Genomic DNA, 25,086 nt, shown 5'->3' on the forward strand with positions numbered 1-25,086 from the left:
GATTTGAGACAGAATTCACAGCAGGAGAGCCTCCTTAGGTCCCTACAAATCTCACCATCCATTCATCTCATAAGCCACAGTGTGAGGACTTTGGAGCCAGAGAAACTCTGGTTCAAGTCCTGGTGTCTCCTTAGGCCTAGTGTGCTCTTTGGGCTGCCCTACTATGAGGAAGGTGCCAGAGTCTTGCTACCACTGAGGACCTTCCCCTCCTGGCTTGTTAAGTGGAAAGCACAGCTCCGAGTAAGAAGTGACACATTCCTCTCTGAGACCTTCTTGGGAAGCCAAGAGTAACACTTAGCCCCAGAGGTGACAGTTCCTTCCTGTCTTTCCACACCACCCATGTAAGCTCTGAATAGCTCTCTAAACAGGAATCAAAAGCCTGGCTTCCTCAGCAAGCCTGGGACAAGGAGACAGAAACAAGGAGATGAGTCCTCTGTAGGCTCAAACCATCTGGGGGTAAGCTCCCTCTGGGGGCTAGAGAGACTGAACCTCACTCCAAGCTCCAAGGGACTGCAGTGTAAGTGGCCTCCTTGGGATCCAGTGAACATAGGGTCTGCCCAGTGCCCCCAGTGCCTACGAAGATCCAAGCTGACATCTTGCTTGCTTCTCTCCAAATTGGACTGAGGCATCCTGTCAAATGGACTGCGAGGTCCACGCCTCTCGCATCCTACAGTAGAAACTGCTTTGCTCGATCGGAAGGCATCAGTAAGTTGAGTCTCTCACGCATAACTCCACGTGGATCACTAATCAGATCACAGTGAGGCTGATGCTGTGTGGCTCTTATTAGCAGTAATGGTATTTAAAATAATAGAATCTGTTCGTGGTGTGTGATGGAGTTTCTAAGTACTTCTGTCATCCCAGCTTCTGGGAGCATCTGTCATTCCCCGCGGCCATTACTTATGCTGACAATTAACGTAACAGTCAGCTGAAACTGTGGGGACAAACAGCCCTGATACCTCAGGAGCTTGTACAAAATGGAAGCTTCCTCTTTGTGAACAGCAGAGCTGCTGACAGGCTGATCCTCTGAAGGGCCCTAGGAGCGCTGTTTTGCTTTGTATTCCTAGAAACCTGGCTGAAGTTCTCAAAGCCTGAGGCCCCGTTGTTCTCCTGGTGGGGAACTGGAGCACAGGAGACAAGGCTAGACCACACATGCACATTTAAGAATTCTCCTGGAGGTGGGCTGTCATGGCTGTCCATATTTTTGGCCATAGGAAACCCACGGACAAGCCTAGAGTCAAACACAGTAAGGAAGGCCACCCTGCAAGAAAATATTCATGGTATGGGGCAAACCATGCCTCCCTCCAAAAACACAAGCTGAAGTCCAAGTTCCCAGCACTGAGAAACCTGAATTTACTTGAAGAAGGGTCTGGCAACGGTAAGAGCGAGACAGAGCAGAGCGACCGAGTCCTTCTGAGAAGATCATTGACAGCCTGAAACACAGAGAGACACCAGATGGAGACTAAGGCAGATGCCAGGAAGATGCTTCTAGAAGAAATGTTTGTAGCCTCCAGGAGCTGAGAGAGAGGCATGGCTTGAGATCATCCTCACAGCCTTGGAAGGAAGCAACCTCCCTCTCCTTGACCTTGGGTTGCTACAGACTAGACTGTGAGAGACTGGAGCTCTGCTGTCCAAACTGCCCTGGCTGTGGGCTTTTTGCTGTGGTGTCCCAGAAGACGAGCCAAGTAGGGAAGTGTAGGGGGAAGAGGAAAAGATGAGCCTCAGCAGAGTGCCCACGTCTAAGGGACACAAGGTCTGCTGCTGGACCCATGTGAACCCAGGATGCCACCCCTGGGAGTTAGAGTCTGTGTGGCTTCGTGGCCTGGATGCTGACCTCGCAGCTCTGAATCCTGAGACAGGATCTATGGTTTAGTTCCGTGTAACCGCAGCAGACGTGGAGACCAGTCTTTTCACATTCTGAATGTTGAGCGGTTGCTATCTCTTTGGTGATACCTTAGATGTTCTAGTGAGAAATGCACCCTTGGGACACTCTGACATCACCACCAAGACGAAGCATCCCAGAGCTATTCATCCACAAACCTGCATCAAATGAGCTCTGGGGGAAAGCGGGCTCTGCCCTGCCTCCTCTCCCAAGGCATTCGAGTGCATCCGCACACAATGACAGAGTTCCTCAAGCAGGAAATAGAGAAGACAGAAGTGCAGGGGCCTCTCTGCTGGTGTGGACCAGGGTCCTCCAGGATGAACTCCACACAGCCCTAAGTCCCATATGGATATCTAAGTGGCCACTGGGGACTGACTCTTCTCATGCCCCCTCCCCCAACAAACTCACTATGTGATCCCACTGTCCCAAGTGACAGCCCACAGCATCCAAACCCAGAGGGAACTGAGGCTCCTGACTGGGTATGTGGTAGCCCTGAGACAGGCGATCCCTCGCTCCCCTGCCTGTGGTGCCCAGCTGGGTTGACAGAACACTGTTGGCAGGAAGCAGTGGTTGTCTGGTCAGAGGTTTGAGGAGACCCTCAGAGAGGCAGACTTCAGGGAAATGGCAGAAATGGGGCCTTGGGAATTGCCATAAACTTATCCCCAAACAGTGGGTGCAGGAATCAGACCCTCCACAGTGTAAGAAGACATTAAGAACTGAACCCAAACACAATTGGTCCCACCCTGGCCCGTTAGAGACAGAGCAGAGCCACAGACACACTTCAACGTCTGTAACAATGGATAGTGAGCCTCGTCATCTTTTAGGTCACTGCCAATGCTGCCAGCTGAGGATCCCCATCATCCAGAGACATCTAACACTCCTGTGTGCATCCAGGTACCGAAGGGCCTTCCTCCATCCCAGGTGATGAAGAAGAGTTGAACTTGGGACCCCAAGGCTCTAGAGCAGTGTTCTTTCCCCAGGTTCCAACCAACCTTTCTGCCTTTCTGCGCGCTCTCTGCTACAGACAGGCCGTTTATAAGCGTGTTCTGTGCTAGAGGAACATGTCCAGTGGGTCCCTTTCATCTCCTAGACCCCAGCCTCTTGTACGTGTGCTGAAGACTTTGCCGCGAGTCTTGCCAGCTGCAGTGTCAAAGTCTACGTCCCTACAAGTCATCTGTTCCTCAGAGATGTGCTGAGGGACATCTGTGCTGGCCTGTGGGGGACTAACCCACACAACTCTGCTGGCTCTTCAGAAGCCTTTCTTGAGCTCTAGGTCAAAAAGTCCAAGGCAAGATGTTAGGGTCACAGATCCAGCTGTATTTGGCTCACTGTTTTGTTGTTTGGTCTTTTGCAATATTCTCTCTCTTTCTCTCCCTCTTCTTCCTTCCCCTCTCGCCTCCCCTCCCTCCCTCTCCCTTTCCCTCCCCCTTTTCTTTCTCTTCCTCTCTTTCTCGCTTCCCAGAGCTGAGGATTAAACCCAAGGCCCTACCCTTTCTAGGCAAATGCTCTACCACTCAGCCCCATCTTCCCACATACAATTCTAAATGTAAGTTCAGAGCATGGGCCTGCAAGCAACCTCAGCCCGGGGATGAGACTTACTACAAAACTCGCTGGGGATAAAGATGCAGACCCAGCGAGCATTGTCTCGGCCAGGCCCTGTGCAGTGAGTCTAGAGTCACGAGGAGAATTTCATGCCTTAAGGGTTTCCACTTCACTCTTTACTCCTCCTAAGCCCAAAGTCAGCCTGCTGAGAGGATCTAGCAGCCCCCCTCCCCGAAACCCAAGGAATAGATAGCAGAAGGAGCAAGGAGAAGTGGGTCCCAGGAACTGCTTGTTCCAGGAGGCAGAGTGCTTGGGTTGCCCTTATGTTATCTCCTCTGAGCACGTGGTCCGTCTCCTCTCCCTGTGCAGACCAGCTTTCTGTGTCAGTCCACAGTGGAGCCCTTGCCTCCACACAAAAGACCATTTCAAGTTCCCCAGCTGCCTTTACTTCAGAGTTCTCAAGGAAAAGGGTTAACTGATTCACCTGAGTCAAGTGTCCACCGGGACCATCAGCCAGTCCCAAAGGCAAGGTCATTCTTAGGGTGCACGGTGTGTCCCTCGGGCTAAGAATTGGGGAGAGCAGTCTGGAGTGTGTGCTCTCAGCAGGGGCCCCAAGCCTCCCTCCTCCAGTCTGTCTGCCAGTGATAGAAATAACGAGATTGACAGTCTACCTCCAGATCCTCAGCCCCCCCCCCCAGCCCTCCTTGATGCCCAGAGCTCTCCTCTGTCTTTGACGGTACCCTCATTTCAGAATGGCGCCCACTGAACAGGTCAGGGCTTATACACACAGAGGAGCTGTTATTGTCTCCCTCTGGTCCAGCTCAGCAGCGAGGAAGGGGCTTGTTCCTACAGCCTCCTGACCAAGAGAGCCAAGGTCACTGTCAACCTGTCAGACAATCATCCTCGTTAGAAGCTGCCCCAACTGTGTTCTACCATACCCCTACTCTTCCCAGGCCAGCATGACAGTCTGCAAATCCTTCTGCTATGAGGGAGTTATCCACCAGGCTCCCACGCCCCCACTTTATCCCTTCATCTGTGAACTCCAGTGACCAGAAGGGCCACCCTGGGTGACATGGTCCCATCAACGTCTCGGCCACACTCATTGAATTCTGCTTTCCCTTGGTTGGTTCCTGCAGCAGCCGAATCCATGTTCTGCCAGGCCTTACTCAATGTTTCCTGATGAGTCTGCTATGCTTCCTTGCCTGCTCATCCATCTGTCTCCGAGCAGAAAAGAAAAACATGCCAAAGTACCCAGAGGAGCTCGTGGGTCACGGGGTGGATTCTGCTGGAAAACGAGGCTTGTCACGGTGAGTTCTGCCCATCTTTCATGGCCAAGGAAGCTTCTATAGGCAGGATCCACCTTCTTCAGTGCCATGTCCTGCAACTAGATGGTCTGTCTGGGGGCAGGGAATCCCATCCATCCTAGTCTGAGAAGAGAGATGTCCCAACAGTCCCTGAGACCTAGGCAGGAGGTGCCTTCAGGAAGTACAAGACCCACAAGTCCCTCCCACTCCAAGCTATGCAGAAAAGCCCAAGGAGGAAGCTTCCTTCACACCTAACCTGAGGGACTGCACAGACACACTCGTGTGCAATGCCTGACAGAGAGCATGCCCAGTGCCCAATACTCCTCCAAACAAAGAAGAGAAACAGCCCAAACTGTACTCAGGAAGGACCTAGACCCAGAGCTACCGCCAGTTGCACACACGGATGGCTAAAAGCTGACCAATGACGGGGCTCTACAAAACCCTAGAAATGAGAGCCTGAAAATTACCATTTCTGTATATGTCAGTGTATATAGCGGCTGCTGGGTCACTGACTCTGGGATTTTGAAATGTTCACTGTGTCTCCTACAAAATTGCAGAGGGTCAACATGACCCTGTGTGTGTGTGTGTGTGTGTGTGTGTGTGTGTGTGTTCAGATGCCCACCCCAGTGGGCTACAGTCTCTAAGACTCCTCTCCCCTGCTCAAATGCACAGTGAAGGGTCGGGACACCAACAACAAGAACAGCCTCCCTCTCCCTGAGGAAGTGAGAGTCAGCACATCTCATATAACAGCACCGGGGTGGATGACTGGGCCTTCACGCAGTCATTTCTTCTCACAGGCTCAGTCAGTCCTGTGTCTGACTCTCTTTACTCAGCATAGAAGGAAATCCTCCCGGCCGTGGCTGCCCAGCCTATAGGTCCAGGTGCTCCAGAGGCTAGGCAGCCCTTAGAAAAGGTGCATCTGTCAGAGGCTTTAGGGCCATGGAGACTGAGATCAGCGCCCTATGCAGGAGACATCTTGGAGCTATAAAGATTCCCAGGATAGGTAGGAGAAGGAACCTACTTGCTTCAAAAAGTTTGGCCCTGGTTCCCACATCTCCAAGCTAATGTCAGAAAAAAGAATCTCTGGAAAAAAATGGCTTTCAGTGAACCTCCACCAAGCTTGTTGGTAAGAAAAGGAGGGGTGCCTCTGAATCTCAGCAATTAGGGGACCCCCAGAGGCCGGGGTAGAGCACCAAAGGTCGGAGAAGTGGGAACCATGCATTTCATTGGAGGTAAAAACATCTTGTAGACCATTCTCAGGTTGTGGAATTATACCTTAGCAGGTAATTTTGCTCCCAGCCAAGGCAGAGTTGCTGAAGGCTGGAACTGAACCAAATACATGACACACTGCCTTCAAGACACCGTCCACCAGGCAGTGAAGGACTGAAACCCTGGAGAGAATGGTAACCAAGAAGGGCCCACCCCACCCAACTCATTGCCTGCAACAATTGTCCAGAAGCAACGTGGAACACAGGAGAGATGACTGAGTCTGAGATCCAAGAGGCAGGGAGTTCAAGGCCCCTCTCCTTACTCTGCCCAGAGTGACTGCCCACCTGATAGTTGGCCTCCCTCAACAGTGAGAGGAGCCCTGGAGACCAGAGGGAAAGCACCAAGGGTCAGAAGGGTGGGAACCACGCATTTCATTGAAGGGATGGCATCTTGAAGAACCTGGAGAACGGTGGCTCAGAGTCTGATGGTGTCCCTGTGACCCATGTGTCAAAAAGGCTGGAGGAACACTGGGTAAAGAGATGAACAAATATGCAAAAGCTTTAAAGAGATTAAGAGGAAGAACAGGCAGTATGGATGTCCTGGAAGAGGAAGCCTCAGGGTTTCATGTCACTAAGAGTCCCTGTTCCAGGAAAAACAAGAGAAAGAGTATGGTTGGGGGACACTGCTGTGCCTTCCATGACACTTACCCCACTAAGGCCTTCACATGAGATTCCAATCCTGTCACCTTGATGGCTCCATTTTTCAATGTGTTTACTTTTATTTATGTGTCCGGGTGTTTCACCTGAAAGCATGTCTGTACGCCTTGTGCATGCCTGGAGCCTGCAGAGGCCAGAAGACACCAGGTCCCCTGGAACTGGAGTTATGGATGGTTGTAGGTTGCCATGTGGATGCTGGGAACGGAACGCAGGTCCTCCCCAAGATCAGCCAGTGATGGTTCTGTATTTAATGAGACCATAAAGCAAAAGACCTGTCTGAGCATGCCCACAAAAGCTGTAAGGCCATACAGTGAATCTAAGCAAAACTCACACAGCAAAGGAGAGCTGGGTCCTTATCCCCGAAAGCTTGCCTGCCTACACAAGCCACCACCTGCCCATGTGAGTCCCTGTCTACCAGTCCAGGTGTCAGAACATGAGCCCGCTGGGTTCCTTCCCTGACCAGTGTGCCCAGGCAAGTGTCTCTACACACACACACACACACACACACACACACACAGGGGCTATTGTCTCCTCTCCCTCCTCCCCTTCAGAGGAGCTCAGGTTGGATCCTTGGGGCCGGAGAGGAACTGGTGTTTTACTCCCCATACCTGCTCACCCTAGGGAGCCTCCATCTTGACTCTTCCACAAGCCAGGAATCCACTGAGGTGAGAAACTGTGAGCTGAGTGAACATGGCCACCCTCCCCTCCTTCCTCCTCCTCTCCATCCCCCTCCCCCTGCACACATAGTGTTATCATTTTTTTATTATCCTTTTTACTTTTATTTATATTTTAGCATTTCCCTTCTACATCTGTGTCCCTACTGCACGCACGGGACACAAGCCAGGCGCAGCTGTCGCTAATCTAAAATGCCATCAATATAGATTGGGGCTAATTACTTGGGCCCCCAAACTCCAACACAACACACACCTTTGGGGAAACACCAGCAGGAGGCTTGCTGGAGAGTGGCCAGGTTCCCTGCAGGAGCCACACCAACCGCCAACTTTGTGTCCCATAGCTGTCTTGGGAACAAGCTGTTTCAGTTGTCCCTTCAGCACAGGGTAGAAGTGTGTGTCTTGGAAGCCCATCATAGGCATGTGCTCTGCTGTGCTGGGCACCAAGGGCAGGAGCCATCGCTGAGTCCTCCTGTGTGGACAGCTGCAGTTCTCATAGCTGCCCTCGGTAAACACCAGTCAGTTGTCAGACCCAAGGCAAATCTAAGTCTAGGGACAGCGTTCTGCCAGTCGTGGCTGGTGAAGGAACCCTGGCTCCTCAGGTCTTAGAGCTAGTTAGCTGAAGTTCGGAAGGTGCAGGAGCCCAGAAATGAGCTCCCAGAACCACAGAAGGCCTTCAAGAGGCAACTGGGGGCTGGGATGCCTGTGGAGCTCAGCCAGGTCTGGGGTAAGGAGGAAGAGCAGAAGAAGATGGGAGCTGAAGGCCTGAGCTCCTCTGGATCTGTGACCTTGGAGTTAACTAGAGAGGGAAGAGATGAGATCTGATGGCTACAGACTCTGGCCTGAGGCTGGACTCCACCTCGTGACAGCCATATGCATTTACCTAGGTCACAATGCTGGAATTCAGCTACTTCACCCAACAGTGAAGTTGTACTTTAGATAGGATGTGTCGTTAGGCATCTGACATACCTCAAGCACCATGTAAATGTTCTTTCTGCCCATCATAGCATCCGATCCCACGGACAACTCAATGGCACTCCACACTTGTACATACTATGATGGGCACTGATCTTCATGTCAATTAGCTGTGTCCGTGAGAATCAAAGATGGACCCTGTGGTGGTTTGAATGTGCTTGGCCCAGGGAGTGGCACTATTCGGAGGTGTGGCCATGTTGAAGTAGGTGTGGCCTTGTTGGAGGAAGTATGTCACAGTGGGGGTGGACTTGCTGCCTGGAAGCCAGTCTTCTCCTCTTTGCCTTTGGAACAAGACTTAGAACTCTCAGCTCCTCCAGCAGCATGCCTGTCTGGGTGCTGCCATGCTTCCTACCATGATAATGGAATTAACCTCTGAAGCCATAAGACAGAGAGACAGACAGACAGACAGGATGCCATGCTGCATGTGTGTGGAGGTCAGACCTGTTCTGTCTTGTGGAACTAGCTGTTCTGTCCTTCTACCATGTGACTTCTGAGTCATGAACTCGAGTGACAAGACTTGGCAGCAAGAGCCTTTGCCTGCTGGGCCATCTCACGGGCTCTCCAACACACTCTCTTAAGTTATTCTTCTGCCGTGTATGCAAAATCTTCGACACACCCAATAGAGTCTAAAGCACTGTCTGCATTTGATTATCTTAAGCTGTAGTATCCGTGTTTCCATTTGTACAGTTAATAGATCCTCTGTTCTTATCTGTGAGCATATCAGTCCACCCTCAGACCTGAGAAAAGGCACAAATGTCTGCAAACATAAGGAATCATGTGACTATTAACTTCAATTTTAAGAACGACACCCGATGGCAACAGTGTCCCACACGTTTCCACAGCCTGAGGGAGCAGCCTGGGCCTGCCTTGCCTTGAAGAACACCTTGACTGTTAAAGGCAACATTCCTTGACTGTTAAAGGCAAGGTGACATTCCTGAAGAGCCCATGCAAGTGACACTGATTCTTTGTACTTTTTGCCATTACCAGGGGATTAAATGGTGATACCAGGGTTGGCAGAGCACCCATGGGAAATCTCCCACTGTCTCTCTGAGACTATGACAGCATCCCAGATTTGTTCAGAGGTGGCAAAATGGAGGTGTCAAAGTGTCACTTCAGACAAGCTGACTGGAGCACCACAAGATATGAGTTCAAGTCTACGGCTGTAACACGGGAACTGTGTCAGCATGGAATAGGGGTTTTGGAGGGAGGAATCCCAGGTGCAGAGCCAGCCTCTATTCCAGGCCACCAGGACCTTTTTTTACAGTATAGATCCACAATTGTAACAATACTCAACAACCAGAGAAAAATGTCTACCTGAGAAGGACCAGGATTTCTGGAGGAGACTGGGCCCTCCCTCCTAAGAGTGGGCTTGTCCCACCCACTGGAAAGTTAGAGGTGCATCTGGGATTGCCCCACCCCAGGCAAAGAGGGGCTCCAACTTCATTTCTTCCTGGGTCTTCTTAGAGATCCAGAGGTAAAGGCAGTTTGATGTGTGCTGTAGACTAAGCCAGTGGTTGGCAGCTCCCATTTTGGCTCGAAGCGTGTTTCTTTCTGGTTGAATATTTACCGTTTTATTTATTATTTACGAGGCATGGGAGAGGCTAGTTTTGGTTTTGCAGATGGGGATCGACTGAATGAGTTTTCCTTCTGCTGTGGAGACTGTCTCAGTGTGGACTTTGGGATCCTGAGGACAGAGGGACCACAGGCTGCCACCCTCCTCAGTCAACTTCTCTATTCTCTGTCATGGCTGTCACCTCCAAGACAGGGCACAGGAGAGCTGGGGCTCTCTGCAGTGTGCCAATGCGCCCTGTGCTGGCTGAGTCTTCTCATTCCCTTCATTTCTCCAAGTCAGAAGAGAAAAGAAGCCCAACTCCACCCAAGGGCTCAGAGCTGCTGGGCAGATCCCAGGAGATCCCAGGAGCGCTGGAGTCTCATCTCTCACCTCTCCTCTCAGATTGATTAATTAACCTTTAACAACATAACCAGAAAATAAATTGCCTAATAAAATAAACGATCTTGCGTCCAATGGTGCCTGAAACTTACCAAAACCCAAAAAGAGCTAATGAAGCTGTGAGGAAACAGACTAAGGAAGGAAAAGCCTTAAAGGGACGAGTAATAGCTCAGATATCCAGGCTCCTCACACTCTGCTGTGGATGGGGAACTGCCACCAGGCCATGTCCTCCAAACTGTCACAGACAGGGATCCCAGCAGGACCACCTACCAGCCTGCCTCCCCACTGACAACGCACAGTTGGCAGTGACTACGTCTGGGTCCTGAGTTCCTGACCCTCAGCAGCTGCAGAACTGAGTTAAAAAGCAGCAGGTGTCCTGGGGAAGTCGGGCTTCTCTATCTAGAGCATCTCCAGTCCTACATTAGGACCACTCGTTGAAGGTTTGGAGGAGGTTCTGCAGGAGCAAAGGAGGGGTATGGCAGAAGAGTTATGGCAGCTTCTCCCCACAGGACAGATGGACAGGCATGATGGTATACCTTTGGAAGTCGAGGCAATATCCACATGATGAAGACCTGGGGAAGAGAGGCAACCTCCCTGCTGAGCACCTAGAAGCCCTCGGGCATGTGTGTAGTTCACAGCCACGGAGGGAGAGTGCCTGTGGTGCTTACAGGTGGCATTGAAGACAGAAAGTTAGACACAGATGCAGCATTGTGTGTGAGAGTCCAGAGTCACCACTGATGCCACATGGGGGCATCTGCTAGGGACGGGCTAGCCCAACCCGGCCAGGCCATGGGCTCTGCACATGCCAAAGCTCTGAGATGCCAGAGCTGGACACTAAGCCAAGCACAGAGACCACGGAGCTCAGAGGGTGTGGGAACACAAGGGAGTGGCCTACATACCTTCCAGACATCACTTCATGGAGGAACTCTGTCCGTTTCTCTGGAGAACGGAGACAGTGTGAGCCCCACATCCGCTGATGTTAGTCTGAGTCCTTGTCCTGGGGAAATGCTAATCCTGAGTATCAGTGCACAGCCATATCTGTATGTCCTCCCAGTGACCTTCTGAACCCAACAGCAGCCCAGCGACCCTCAGTCTCTGAAGCCAGCACTAGAATGGAGGATCTTAGGGGATTTGCTGGTTGGCTTTTGTACTTGACACAAGTCAGAGTCATCTGAGGAGTAGAAACCTCTATCAGATTGCCCCAGGGGAAGCCTGTGAGGCACTTTCTTAATGAATGATTTATGCGGGTGGACCAAACCTACTGTGGGTGGCACCAGCTCTGGGCAGGTAGGGTCCTGGGATTTATAAAAAAAAAAAGCTGAGCGAGCCAGAGAACAAGCCAGTGAGCAGCATCCCTCCGTGGCATCTGCTTCCATTCCTGAATCCATGCCCCTTCCCTGTTGGAGTCTCTGCCTTGGCCGCCCTCCATGATGGGCTGTCACCATGTATAAGTCAAATTAACCCTTCCCTCCCCATGCTGCTTCTGCTTCTGGTGGTTACCACAGCAACGGGAAAGCATGTTGCGGCAGGAGAGGACACCTCTCTCACCTAGGTGATTCTTAATGAGTCTTCTTTAAATTACTATTTTTTTTTAATTTATGTGTGTGTGACCATTGTCTGTGTATGTACCACATGCGTACAGAGCCCGTGGAGGCCAGAAGAGACCATGGAACGCCGTGGAGCTGGGATTACAAACCTCTGTGAGCTGCCTGGTGAAGGGGTTAGGTCCCCAACCTTCACAAGAGCGGCACGTGCTCTTAGCCACTGAGCCATCTCCGCAGCCCCTTGCTGGGCCTCGTACTGACCCGGTCCCCCTGGTTCCTGGTGGGAGATGCACACTAACTCAGTATGTATAACGGCAGTCAATCTCTCAAGAAGGCGGGTGGACACGGCCCCGCGGCCCTGAAGCCCCTCTTGTCCCTACACATTTCCACTCTCTCGTTTTATAGGCAGAGCTTGGACGGGGTGAACAGAAAGTGCTTTAGCTTGAGTCCCATCAAAGGCTGTAATGAGAAACCCATAAGTCTTGTAAATAGACGATAAGACAAGTCTTTAAAACAAATGGGGTAATAACTTAATCACACGTAAGGCGGAGGCGTGAGGGCGGGGTTGGCTGTGACTGAGGCTGCTCCCTGGGATCCGGGAGCCACTGACGCATGCTTCCAAAGACTTCTGCACCCCCCAGGGAAAGAAGCATGATATATAAGCCACAGGCAGCCACAGACTCAAACACCTGGCCCATTCCGACCCTTCGGAAAGACCCAAGAGAGAAACAGCTTCCAGAAAGCAGCCTGAGCTCGGGGCTCAGTACTGAGCCGTTGTTTGGGTCTGTCTGACTCCAGGACCACCATGCTCTTCCTTACGAGAAACCCCAGCCTCTGGGACATGAGGACATACTCTGAGGCCATGGTTGTAGCCTGCGTCCGCCTACAGTCTGCAGCCCACGGCCTCTGATACCTTCATCCAAGGTATCACTTCTCGGGGACCTCCTCACAAGCTCAGCTGCTCACCTCCGCACCCCAGCCCTACCCAGTCCTTACCCTCACAGCCCAAGCATATCTGGATGAAAGACTCACACTCCACAACCCCTCCCAAGCCAGGAACAGGAACATGGCTCTGTTTTAGAGATGGACAAACAAAGGTTGAACAGAGAGGCTTTGCCAGAACCCAGGCACATCCACTGTGGCTCTGTTTTGGACCAAGGTTTATCATAGATAATCGAGTTGGGAGGAGGAGAGATGGACAGGGAGGATGGTGGTAGAGTTAGGCTGATTGAGTCAAGGATTGAGGAATCTCCAAGGCTGGGAGGAAATATCTAGGGTAGAGGTCTTGATTCTGTCCTCCTTCAAGGGCAATGCCCTGAGCATCTATTAGTCACCACCTCTGCTGGGCACATGGCATCTCCATCCAATGTGCATCTGATACCCAGAGCTTATAATACCCAGAGCATCTGTTAGGCACCACTTCTGCTGGGCACAAGGCATCTCCACCTTACAAAGGGTCTCAGGATCTCCGGGGACGGCACCAGCTCTAAGCACATAACTCTCACCCAGTAGGCAGATGATTTTTCTTCAGAGGCATTGGGGTAAATAAAGGCTTAATGAATCAAGCCTTTGGAATTGCTGTTGTTCCTTTAATTTGTAGTTTACAAGGTTCTTGTAAATTAAAAATGGGAAAAGAAATCCCTTCCCATCCCGCATGTACCTCCTCCGGGCAGGAACAATTTGGTTGTTTTGATTTTCTTGTCCCTAAAGCCCTTATCTCTTTGAAAAATTATTCCTTAATTTTTATGAGGTGGCTGGAAAGACCGGCGAACTGAACGACGGCTCCGTATCTTGTCCCTCTTCTCCCTGGAGTTCGCCGCGATCCATTATTGCTCCCCGGGTGGAGAATAAAGGTGGAAGTACTCACCTCTAATTTACTGTTTGCAATAAGCAGGGATTCATCAACAGCCCCCCAATAAATTATTTTTACTGCCAGCCTCCCGCTGCCATGATCAATGGCCATGAAAACATCCATGTCTGGAGGATGTAATCACACGGGCTTCAGGGACCTGAGTGAGCCGGGAACACTGCGAGTGTAGAGGAGGGATACTGGATGGGGGGCAGAGCCACTGGGTGGGGATCAGGGTCACAATCTTCATGACCCTGCCACAGGGCAATGAGAGAGGCCCAGGAGGGCTCAGCAAGAAAATGACCAAGAGGTAAGGATAACACAAACCCTAGGGCAACCGACTTCCTCCCATCCATATTAGTGTGCAGTGAAGGTAAAGGTAGAGGTGGGTGTCAGGCTGCTCCAGCCCAGGGACCTTCCCTGGGGCACACAAACGAGAGCTTGACTGTTCTCCAAGCTTTGAGGTCTACAGAGTCCAACAACTCTCTCTCTCTTTCTCTCTCTCTCTCTCTCTCTCTCTCTCTCTCTCTCTCTCTCTCTCCCTCTCTCTCCCTCTCTCCATGTGTGTGTGTGCATTGTGTGCATGTGTGTGTGTACATGTGTGAGTGTGCATGTATGTGTATGTGTGTGTACATGTGTGTGCACATGAGTGTGTGCATTGCTTTGTCTCTGTCATTTATTTCTGTCTCCCTCTGCTTCTCTGTCTCCTCTACTCTACCTGCATTTTTCATGTATATCACTATTTCTAATCTCTGTGCCTCTCTCTCTCTCTCTCTCTCTCTCTCTCTCATCTTACTTTTCTGTTTTCTCTCTTGGTCTCTGCCCCCTCTTCCCTTTTTTTATATTGTGTGTCTCATGTCCTCTTTTTCTCTCTCCATTCCCCTCTCCCTTCTCCCCTCTCTCTGTCCTCTCTTCTTCTGTTCCCTCTCTCTGTCCCACCTCTCTGTCCCACTTGAGAGTGACATGAAGTTTCTGGTGTGTGATCTGGGACCAGCATTAAAGACTCACCATCTTTTGGGGCCAAGGGAGCCATGAAATTACTTCAGGTACATGGTGGGTTTTATTTTCAAGGAAGGTGGGTGGGAAAACAGCTCCATCCTGCTGGGAATCTTGGGGACTTTCATCACCTTTATGACTATTCAGAGCCATCACTGGCTAAGAACCTGTAGCTGGTCCTGCCAGTATCACTCCCAAGAGCAGGCATTGCTGGATACTCAGGGACCCAGCCCGGCATCTCAGATAGTTCTAATTAGTTTTTCAACTTAGCAGTCACAGTGTTTGCTACTCTGACAGCTCCTTGTGTTCCACAGTATCACACACCGTGGGAACAGGTCCAGGAAGCTCTACATCTGCTTCACCTGTTGGTGTTTTCTCCTAGCAACAGCGCCTTCCACTAACCAAATGCAGTGAGTCTGCCCCTCAGACCCCAAGGCTGTGTGGGCCTCAGAGTCCCTCACACACTGCTCTTGCAGAGGACCTACCTGAGTTTGCTTCCCAGCACTCAGGTCTGGCAGCTTATGAGCTCCTGTAAGTCTGGCTTCAGGGGATCTGATGCCCTCTTCTGGCCTCTGAACTCATGTGCACATACCCACACAGAGAAACATAGTTAAAACGTAAAGTATTAAAAAATAAAATCCAAGCATGTCACCTTGGAGTGTACACCCAAAGGACACAGTGTCAACCAGTCACAGAGATGCCTACTGCCCATGTTTGCTGCCGCAGTATTCACAACAGCTAGGTATACCGAGCCAGTCTAGATGCCACCGACAGGAGTGTGAGAAATAAAGCGTGGAGGCAGAAGGATCAGGAATTCGCCATTCTCTTGAGCTACAGAGTGAATTTGAAGCCATATCAGAATACATGAGATTCTTTCTCAAAACAACAAATAAGCATGCATACACACACATACATACACACACACACATATATACACATACACAGAGACACATATATACACAAATACATATACATACAAACATACATACACACATATACACACAAACACACATACACACACATATAGACACACAGACACACATACATATACAGACACACATTTACATACATACATACAATACACACACACATACACATTCATACACACAGACACACACACACACACACACACAGACACTCAGACATACAACACACACAGACACACACACACACACACACACTGGAATATTATTGAGCCACAGAAAGAGCAACAGCCTATCATTTACAGCAAGATGGGAAGAGCTGGAGGACATTATGCCAGGGCTTTTTAAATTAAATCCCAGAGACCTGTTACAGTTACAGTTACGGGGAGGCTGGAGAAATCTTAAAGGCATGTTAATAAGCATATCATGCAAGCAAAAGAAAGGGAATCAGACTCTTCAAAATGAAAGTCTGTGCCAAAAATAAACTCACAGCCCACTACCTGCCTATGTGACGGGCAACACTTGTTCGGCTGCAAAGACGAAAGCTGTGGTCTGCCAGCCTTAGCCTTTTAGAGGTTAGCTCTAAAACCTAAGGTTTAGAGTTAACCTGTGGTGGCCCTTGAAGGTTCGATTATACGTTCAGTATGGGGCGAGGGTGCTAGCACAGCTGACCACAGAAGCCTCGTTAGACTTCCTCCCATGGTGCAAAGGGGGGCAGGGAATAGCCTTGTTCTTTTGCACACTGCCAGCTCCTGAGAGCACCCCTCCGCAGCCCCCCCCCCAATCGCTCTGCAGGTGGTGTGGCAGGATCTTTAGGATGGGAGCTTTGAAGTCTGACTGTCTCAGATCCACTCTAACCTCTGATGCTGGAAGCTTTGGGAGACTAGACAAAATTATTCTGCTCCTCTCTGCCTGAATTTGGTCATTTGCATGTCACCAGACACGAAGGTTCGGAGGATTAAATAGCACACACAGGTAAAAGACCTCAGAGCCCAAACTCTGTAAATGTGTGATGTGATTAGCTGCTATTTTTACCTTTGTAAAGAAAAGGAAGGAAAAGGCCTTCAGTTAGCTGCTTCCAGAGGCTAACAGTGCAGGATGGGCCAACCCTCAGCCAGAAACGCAGAGACCCTGTGCCAGCAACTGCACCTCAGCCACTGTCTGGAGGTGGCTTTTCACAAAGCTAGCCCCAAGGACTTCAACCTTGTCTGTCCTCCACATAGCCTGAGTCCACAGGGTGCTTTGGAAATCTTTGCTAAAATCACCCCTGCTGGTGGAAAGGAGCACTCTTGCTCTGCCAAGCCATAGGGAGGGGCTTCAGTTAAACCCCAGGACCCCTGGGAGGGGGCAGCAAATCCCACCTGGATTCCTACACCCACCACCGGCAAGCCACACTGTACATAGCAGGTCAGAAAATTAAGTGGTAGTTTGTGCCTGACAAAATAAACGCAAGTCTGAGGTCTCATTAATTATCCTAACGAGCAGGCTGGACCCAGTCAGAGGAAGAGAGGCAGAGCTAGGGTGGCAATCTAAACGCAACGTGCTCCTGTAATTAGCTCATCCATAATTGAACATCCCGCTCCCGTCCGGTTGGCTCTCGTTAGTCAAAATCACATCTGTCATAACGCCACAGGTTGCTTTCAACAAATTGGGCATTTTTGCTCAAAGCCTTGTTTTTATTTTTTATTTTATTTTTTTTAAAAAAATGTGTCCCATACAATGTGTCGGGAATGGGGACAATTTTCACAAGATGAATGGAGTTTGGTTGTGGTCTTTTCTTGAACAATGTTAGAGTGTTCCAGGCCCAGTGGCGTTTCAAAGGGGCACAATGTGCTGGGTGCTCACTACAGACCAAGAAACTCCTCACCTCAGCAGACAAGACTGGGGGCTCCCCCACCCCACCCCACCCCATAGTGAGCTCTCCCCAGAAAGCTCCCTCTTAGCCCCTCCCATGCTAAGGAAGACCTTGGTGTCCCCAAAGCTCTTCTTCCAGGCCCTCAGCCCCAAGCTCTGGTCTTTCCTCCAGTTTTCAATGAGGGACACAGGGTTCAAAACCTACCCAAAACCTCACTCCAGAAACTGGATTGTTTGCTTAGACTAACTCACACCCCACATGCTGCGTGTGCCCCAACACAAAACCACAAACATACTTAAAACATTATCAGAATTTTTTTTTTTTTGCATTTTGTTTTTCTGATAACCTGACTGGTGGCAAGCAAGAATTTTATAGACAAGAACATCTGTCAGAGACCAAAACGACTGACACACTTGTGAGGTTGAGGAAGGATCTGTTGCATGCCTTACCCAGGGTGGACCACCCCTGCACCAGGAAGCCTTCCCGGGGACGGTCGCCATCTTGGATTCTTGAGAAGCCTGGTGGGGCTCAGAGCTGCGCTTGCTATCCTGGCATCGCGATGTGATTCAGCTGGTGATATCTGTTCTCTGGCTGCTGGCAGAGAAATGACCACTCCCTTCCTAAATCACTGGGGTCTCACTCAGCTCTGTGAGGAGCCCCAGGCCTACCTCAACACCTATAACATAACCGCAAGAGGGCATGCATTTTTCTCTCACAAAGAGTGGCCGTTCTCATGGAAGACACATCGACCCCTCCCCGGGGCTCCCAGCAGCCTCTGATCACACCAGTGTGATGTCACTCACAGAGGGAGCCCTCACACCCACCCCTCACCCAGAAGGAGCCCCCTTGGACACTTGTCTTGCTGCCATGGGAGTCAAGGAAGAAAGGGTTTCTTTCAGATTTCAATCCGGGTGTTCATTCCAGCACAGGATAGGGTAGGGGCAAGTCTGGGGCAGCGGATCACATGGTATCCAGCCAGACGAAGGAGGTGCCCAGCTTGACTGCTCCTTTTTATTGAATCCAGGCCTCAAGCCTTTGAGTTAGCACCACACACGTGTATGGAGAGTCTGCCCACCTCAGTTAACCCAATCTAGAAACTTCCTCACTCACAGTCATCTCCAGGGGTTTGTCTCCTGTGTGATTCTGGGATGGAGGCAAGAGGCCAGGCTACACAGGGAGGTGCAAAGCTGGCTCCCTCATCACTGGCCTGAGTTAGCCCATCACCTGTCCGGCTCTGAACCCTGCAGCACACGGTGCTCACTAGCAGCACAAGGTGCAGCTAGAATGAATGAAGGAATGCATGAAGGAATGAGCATGAGTCCTCCCTTCCTTGAGGTGGCTGTGACAAATTACAGCTGACACATCAGGTTCCACATCTGTGGACTGGAAAACATTCAGGAAGAGACGCATCCTCCCAAACACATGCAGACCCTTCCTCCTGACGTTCGTCTCTAAGCACAGGGAAGCCTCCGAGTTCTTACCATAGCAGGCAGCATTTAACAATCTATTAATGATACAGAGTGCTGGGCAGGGCAGTGTGCACCCGTCAACCCAGCTACTTGAAAGATGAAGCAGGAGAATAACTTGAGTCCAGTTCAAATCCAACCTAGCAACCTTCCCTCCACCCCCCAAAAACCCACTGAGGTATAGAGCAGGGTTTGTTTTGGATTACAATCTGGGTGCACACTCCAACACAGGAAGGGGGACAGGCACGGTGGCATGTCGCTAAAGCTACACTATTTGTAAGGCATTTGACGATTTGGTACCGGTGTAGGGTCCTGGAGCCAATGGCTTCCGGAAGGAGCTACGTTTCCAACCCTGCTATCCACCTAGGTCTTCCAAAAGGGCTTTTTCTTTCTGGCAAGGAAACAGGAGACCTTCAGAAGGACCCGAAGTGGAGGTTGACATGAGGTCGCCTGAGCATGCCTATCTGAGACCTCCCCTTCCGGCCATGCCTTGCGGTCATAGGCTCCAAGCTCCAACTCTCATTCTCAGCCTTTAGCCTGGAACCTAGGGAACTCTCGGGTTCAGTGGACAGGGCCTGTGCCAGGATGTGTCAGCCCCAGCACTCTCCTAAGGTGACCCCCTAATGGAATCCCGTTATTGATGCTTCTTCCCGGGAGGATCTTCTAACAGAAACTTTCTAGATGTTTTTAGTTTATATGTATGAGTGTTCTGCCTACATATACACTGTGCACTGTGTGAACATCTGGTGCCTGAGGAGGCCAGAAGAAGGTATAAGATGCTCTGAAACTGGTGTTATCAATGGTTGTGAGCTGCCACGTGAATGCTGGGAAGAGAGGCCAGGTTCTCTGCAAGAGCAGCAAGCTTGTATCTGCTGAGTCTTCTCTTCAGCCCCTGGGGCCTGTTCTGACATCTGAGAGCACAGGGCTGGGAGAACCTCCAGCCTTTCCCAGCTCGGGTTCTAACCGTCAAGTGCCACAGACTCACACTGTCCATTCTCCGGTTTCCTGAAAGATGGCCACCATCCTCGCTGGAGCCCTCCCTCTGAGTCTCAGGAACAGAAGCATCCCAGAGTAAGCTTGACACAGATCTAACCACTCCAGAAGAGGTTTTTCCAGACTGCACTGCTACCACACACGGTAGGGGACTCCCAGGCCGTGAGTCAAGATGTAGAAGACCATTTTGCTGCCAAAGCTGCCCAAAGGCAGGCTGACCCCCATCTCCCCTAGGGGAAGCTTGGCCAGCTGCTGTTCCAGGGCAAACTATCAAAGACCCAGAGCCCTTGGGCTCCAGCATCCCACTTTGAGAACCTCTAAATATTCCCTGTGTGTGTGTGTGTGTGTGTGTGTGTGTGTGTGTGTGTGTGTGTGTGTTAAGACAGGATCACTCACTGAACCTGGAACTCAGTGTTACTCAGCAGATTGGCTCACTCGCTAGCCCTAAGCCTTCTCCTGTCTCTGACCCCTCAGCCCTGGATTACAGATGTACGGATGGATACAGATGTGTACCAGCTTTTTAATGTGGCTTTTACGCCCAGAACTCAGGTCTGATGCTTGCAAGGAGAGTGATTTACTAACTGGGTGCGTTGTGGTTCTGGGATTTGGAATCCATGTCCTACTATCCCCACAGCCTTGTGGGTCTTGAAACAAGAGCCCTCCCCTCTTCCTACCTTGACAGCACCTCTGACTTTAGCACCAATTTTTACCAAAGGAAGAACAGTCACACCACAGAACTCAGGGCTGTGGAATCAGCCTGACCGGCTGAAAGGGATGATCAGCTGTGCCCCAGAGAACCACCTCAGGGGCCTGGGGTGAATCAGCCCTGACCCAGGAGGATGAGCATAGCCTGGAGTAAGTGTGTGATTCCCAGCAGGAAGCTGGGGTGAGGCCAGACAACCGTGAAGCCACACAAAATGTCTCTTTCTAGCTCCAGATCCTGAGGAGCAACCGCACTGCGATCACTTATTAAGGAAATCAGTCTTCTAAATTCAATTCCGAGCTAATTGCCACGTGGACACCACAGTTGGGGCAGCGCTGGCGGCTGCCCCATACCCCTGACTTACACAGAGCCCAGCAGCTCGCTCACACACCACCCAACTGGCTTCTGCAGGAATGGAGGCAGAGAGAGCAGAGCCTCCCACCAGGACATTGTGTGGTGAGAGCCCAGGGTACCCCAGTCTTCCAGCATGTTCACCAGGGTGCCCACTGGGCTCTGAGACCCAGGCGGGGTCCCAGCCCCAGTTTCTTCACCTCCAGTGTGAAGCATGGCAGAGGCCTCACTGTGGACTCCACTGTCTGGCCTCTTAAGGCCTCTGTTAATAACAATGTAATCCCAAACTGGGCATTGCTGTCCCCCTGTTCAAGGACTTCTGAAACACAAATAAAGCACTGAGTGAGATCCCTTGGCTTGGTCCTGCATAATTTGCATATGCAAATTTCCAGCCTCCCCTCACTGGCTGCCTGGTAACCAACTCCCTGAAGTGTTCTGACAGAGCAATCTCTGCACTGCTGTTTATGAGGCAGGGTGCAGAGTGCCCTGTGCCTTCCTGCGGATAGTCTCCCTATCTGAGTGTACCCCTCAGAGCCCCCGGATCTGTGTGAGCCAGAGGTTAGAAGGTCAAGGTCTGAGTGAAGAAGAATCAATCTACAAAGAGCCCACCACTCCTCAGCTCACGTTCATCTCCATACGTCCCCCCTGAGTAAAGGGGCCAGGCTCAGAGTCTGGGGTGTCAGTTATGGGCTGTGTATTCCACCATCATGATTTCACCACCCCCACCCCCCAGCTCCCATCTTCAGTGCTATCCCCTGGTATCTAATTTCATCACTCCTGGGAGACACAGTCAGACACAGCATCCACCTTTGGTGATATTTATGCAAAACAGAAGCAAATGAGGAGAGGGTGCCGGCTGCTGTGCTGTCCATCACTGTATTTGAAGCCTGTGACCCTTCCCCTGTAGTCTCCAAGGGAGCCACCTAGTTCAGTTGACATCCAACCTGCTGGCACATCAACCCATCAGAGGCCCACAGTTGCCCACAGCTGTCTATGAGCCCAACTGTCATCTTACTATACCCTGCTCCTGTTTTGAATCACCCCACAACCACCCCTTTGGCTCAGAGTCAAGAAAGAACACTTGCCAAATGTAAGAAACACACAGGGGCTGGAGAGATGATGGCTCAGAGGTTAAGAGCATTGACTGAGTTCAACTCCCAGCAACAACATAGTGGCTCACAACCATCTGTAATGGGATCTGATGACCTCTTCTGATATGTCTGAAGACAGCTACAGTGTACTCATATACATTAAATAACTAATATTAAAAAAAGAAAGAAAGAAAGACACAGAAGGACCAGACTCCTAACCAAAGAAGGTCACATGTGCATAGAGACAGGACACAGTTTCTCACTCACAAGCACGTATAAAAACAGAACCATACAAAAGGAAGGTTCCATAGAACAGGTGGGAGTAGATGCTAGGCAGCCACCAAGACTGGCATGCCTGTGTCTGGAGTCACTGCTCTGAGGAGTCGTCAGAGACGGGCAGTGGAGCAAGGATACACCATGGCCTCTATTGCAGTGGAGAAGTGCCTGGGTGGATGGTAATGTTTTCCCAATGGGACCTTCTTACCCAGTCTGGCTTCCAGTATCTATCACTCCAACAAGTGGCTGTCACTCTTTTGATTCAATAGGACCCTAGGATTTTTGGAAGAGAGGAGAGATGCTGGGATGAGGGCTAGATAGATCCTCATACTCTAAGCAAGCATCCTGTCCCTGAGCCTCACCAGCCCATGATCACCATGCAGTGAAGATGCTGTTCTTCCTTCTGATGTCTGACCCCTGAGGATCTCTCTCTGTCCTCCAGGGAACCCAGACATGTACATGCCAGTGGAGACTATCCCCCTGCACGGACACCCGCTGTCTTTCTCTGTCACCTCTGTTCTCTGAGGTCCCTGTGACATCTCCAAACACAAGAGGCTGCAGCCTGGCACCTGTCTGGCAGATGTTGCAGAGCCTCCCCTGGGTCCCTTAAGGAAGAAAGCTGTATGGTTGACTCGGGTTGGAACCAAGTTCTGTGACATACTGACAGGTTGGCAATAGGATGAGCCGTTCCCTTCTGTAGCTGCTAAAGCGGGAGGTGGGGGATGGGGGGTGGGGGGTGGAATTTCCCACGGGTGTATCCAGACGAGATATTTCCAGGTTCTTTGGACTTTGGGCTTTTTTCACAGTGACAACCCCATGAAGACTATGGGGACCTTTGAAGTTGGACTAAACACGTTTTGCATCATGATCTATCTATGAGCCTACAGGAGATCAGGGATGGAATATTGTGGTTTAAATGAGAAATGTGCCCCTTAGTTACATATATGAACACTTGGCCTGTTTGGGATGTCAGGGAACCTTTAGAAGGCGGAACCTTGCTTCAAGGGAATTCATCCTCAGGGGTGAAACCTCAACCGAGCTCCATTTCTTACCCCCCCCCACCTGATGCCATGCCTCCTCTGCCCATCTGAACTCTCGCCCCAGAACCATAAATAAACACTTCCATCTATAAGCTGCCTTTGTCCATGGTATTTGTCTTAATTTGGTTTCTATTGCTGTGATAAAACGCAATAACCAAAAGCAACCTGGGAGAAAGGATCATTTGGGCCTCTAACACTTCGGTCACAGTCCATCACTGAGGGAAATCAGGGCAGGAACTCAAAGCAGGAACCTGGATGCAGGACCAGAGGCAGAGGCCACAGAGAAGGGAATCCCTGAAGAGAGCCCAGGAGAGACTGTTGGTGAAGACACAGCCCAGTGGCATTGGAGAAGCCAGCATTGTGGAGATACTAGCAGTGTGATATGCCCGTGAGGACAGCGGCAGCCGTGGAACAAAGTTCATCCGAGCCTCTGAGACAGACTCTGTGTGATGTGATCGGCAGAACTGGAGAAATGAAACCGTCTAAGCCATTGGTTCTCGACTTTCACGGGGGTCACATAACTGATAACTTGCAGATCAGATATTTACATTATGATTCGGAACAGTCGCAAAATTACAGTTATGAAGTAGCAGTGAAAACGATTTTATGATTGGGGGTCACCACAACATGAAGGTCTAAGATCTTTGAGACCCAGGAGATGGTGAGGTCCAGATGCCAGGAATCAGCTATTTACACTGTGGAGATTGGTTTCGGTTTATGTAAGTATTTCACTTTCACTTTCTTCTTTTATTTTAAAGAACCCACAGTGAAAAGACTTGGAGTATTTTAAAGAGGCTTGGGGCTTTTAAAGAAATTTTGAATTTTAAAGAGGTCTTGTACTTTTAAGTGAAAAGAGTTTAAAGTGTGAGACATTTAAAGTCACACTATGCTTTTACAACGTTATTAATATGAGATCTTGGAGATGAACAAGAAAGGAAAAGTTAGAATTGAATAGTGGTGTGTGTGTGTGTGTGTGTGTGTGTGTGTGTGTGTGTGTGTGTGCACGCGTGTGTGTGTGTGTCCTCAGACTGTATCTAGGCAGTTGGCAAGGCGTCTAGATTTCTTTTTCCACCTGACATAAGCTGGAGTCTTTTACGAGGAGGGAACCTCAGTTGAGAAAACACCTCCATCAGATTGGCCTGTAGACAGGTCTGGGGGACATTTTTTTTAACTGATGCTTGATGCGGGAGGTCCAACTCACTGGAGGCAGTGCCACCCCTGAGCTGGTGGCTCTGGGCTCGATAAGAAAACGGGCTAAGGAAGTTATGGGGAGTAAGGCAGAAAGCGGCATGCCCTCCACGGCTCTGCTCCACTTACAATCTTCAAGTTCTGCCTGGGGTTCTGTCTTAACTTTGCTCAGTAATGGAGTGTGAGCTGGCTTTGTAAGATAACAAAAGCCCTTTGCTCTAGAAGTTGATTTAGTCATCGTGTTTACCATGGCAAGAGAAACCTATGACAGTTTTCTGTCACAGCAGCAAAACATTAACTAATACAGAGTTTGTGCAAAGAATTGAAGTTCACGTAAATCACAAAGCAGCAAAGCCAAGTCCAGGCTGGATACAAGGGAGTATCAGGTTACAGGACCTGGCGTGCTCAATAGGCCCAGTCACTCCCTTGGACTTCTTTCTGTGGTCCCGGGAGAAGGAGGTGGCTGATGAGCAGTCTAGTGTTATTGTTTTAATTGAAAGGCTTGAGTTCTGTAAGCCTCTCTTCACCTCAAATGGTTTTTTTCCCATGATGCATCTTGTCTTG

The 25,086-nt window shown here is 50.4% G+C and overlaps 1 long non-coding RNA gene across 6 annotated transcripts; it reads right to left on the bottom strand.

Moving 5' to 3' along the window:
* Positions 1-1,224: 1,224 nt before the first annotated feature.
* Positions 1,225-8,476, bottom strand: Gm31353. 6 transcript variants are annotated; one of them, XR_001784508.2, is made up of 6 exons: positions 8,291-8,476; positions 7,578-7,793; positions 6,642-7,310; positions 3,906-6,461; positions 2,872-3,148; positions 1,225-1,430 (listed from the first exon to the last, which is right to left on the bottom strand). It is a non-coding gene; the product is annotated as a predicted gene, 31353 (long non-coding RNA). The 6 variants fall into 6 exon arrangements; XR_001784510.2 differs by having other exon boundaries at positions 3,906-4,848; positions 6,279-7,310; XR_001784509.2 differs by having other exon boundaries at positions 3,906-4,307; positions 4,673-7,310.
* Between the last annotated feature and the right edge of the window lie 16,610 nt (positions 8,477-25,086).

The sequence above is a fragment of the Mus musculus genome, chromosome 4 (assembly GCF_000001635.26).
Source record: "Mus musculus strain C57BL/6J chromosome 4, GRCm38.p6 C57BL/6J".
NCBI lineage: Eukaryota > Metazoa > Chordata > Mammalia > Rodentia > Muridae > Mus > Mus musculus.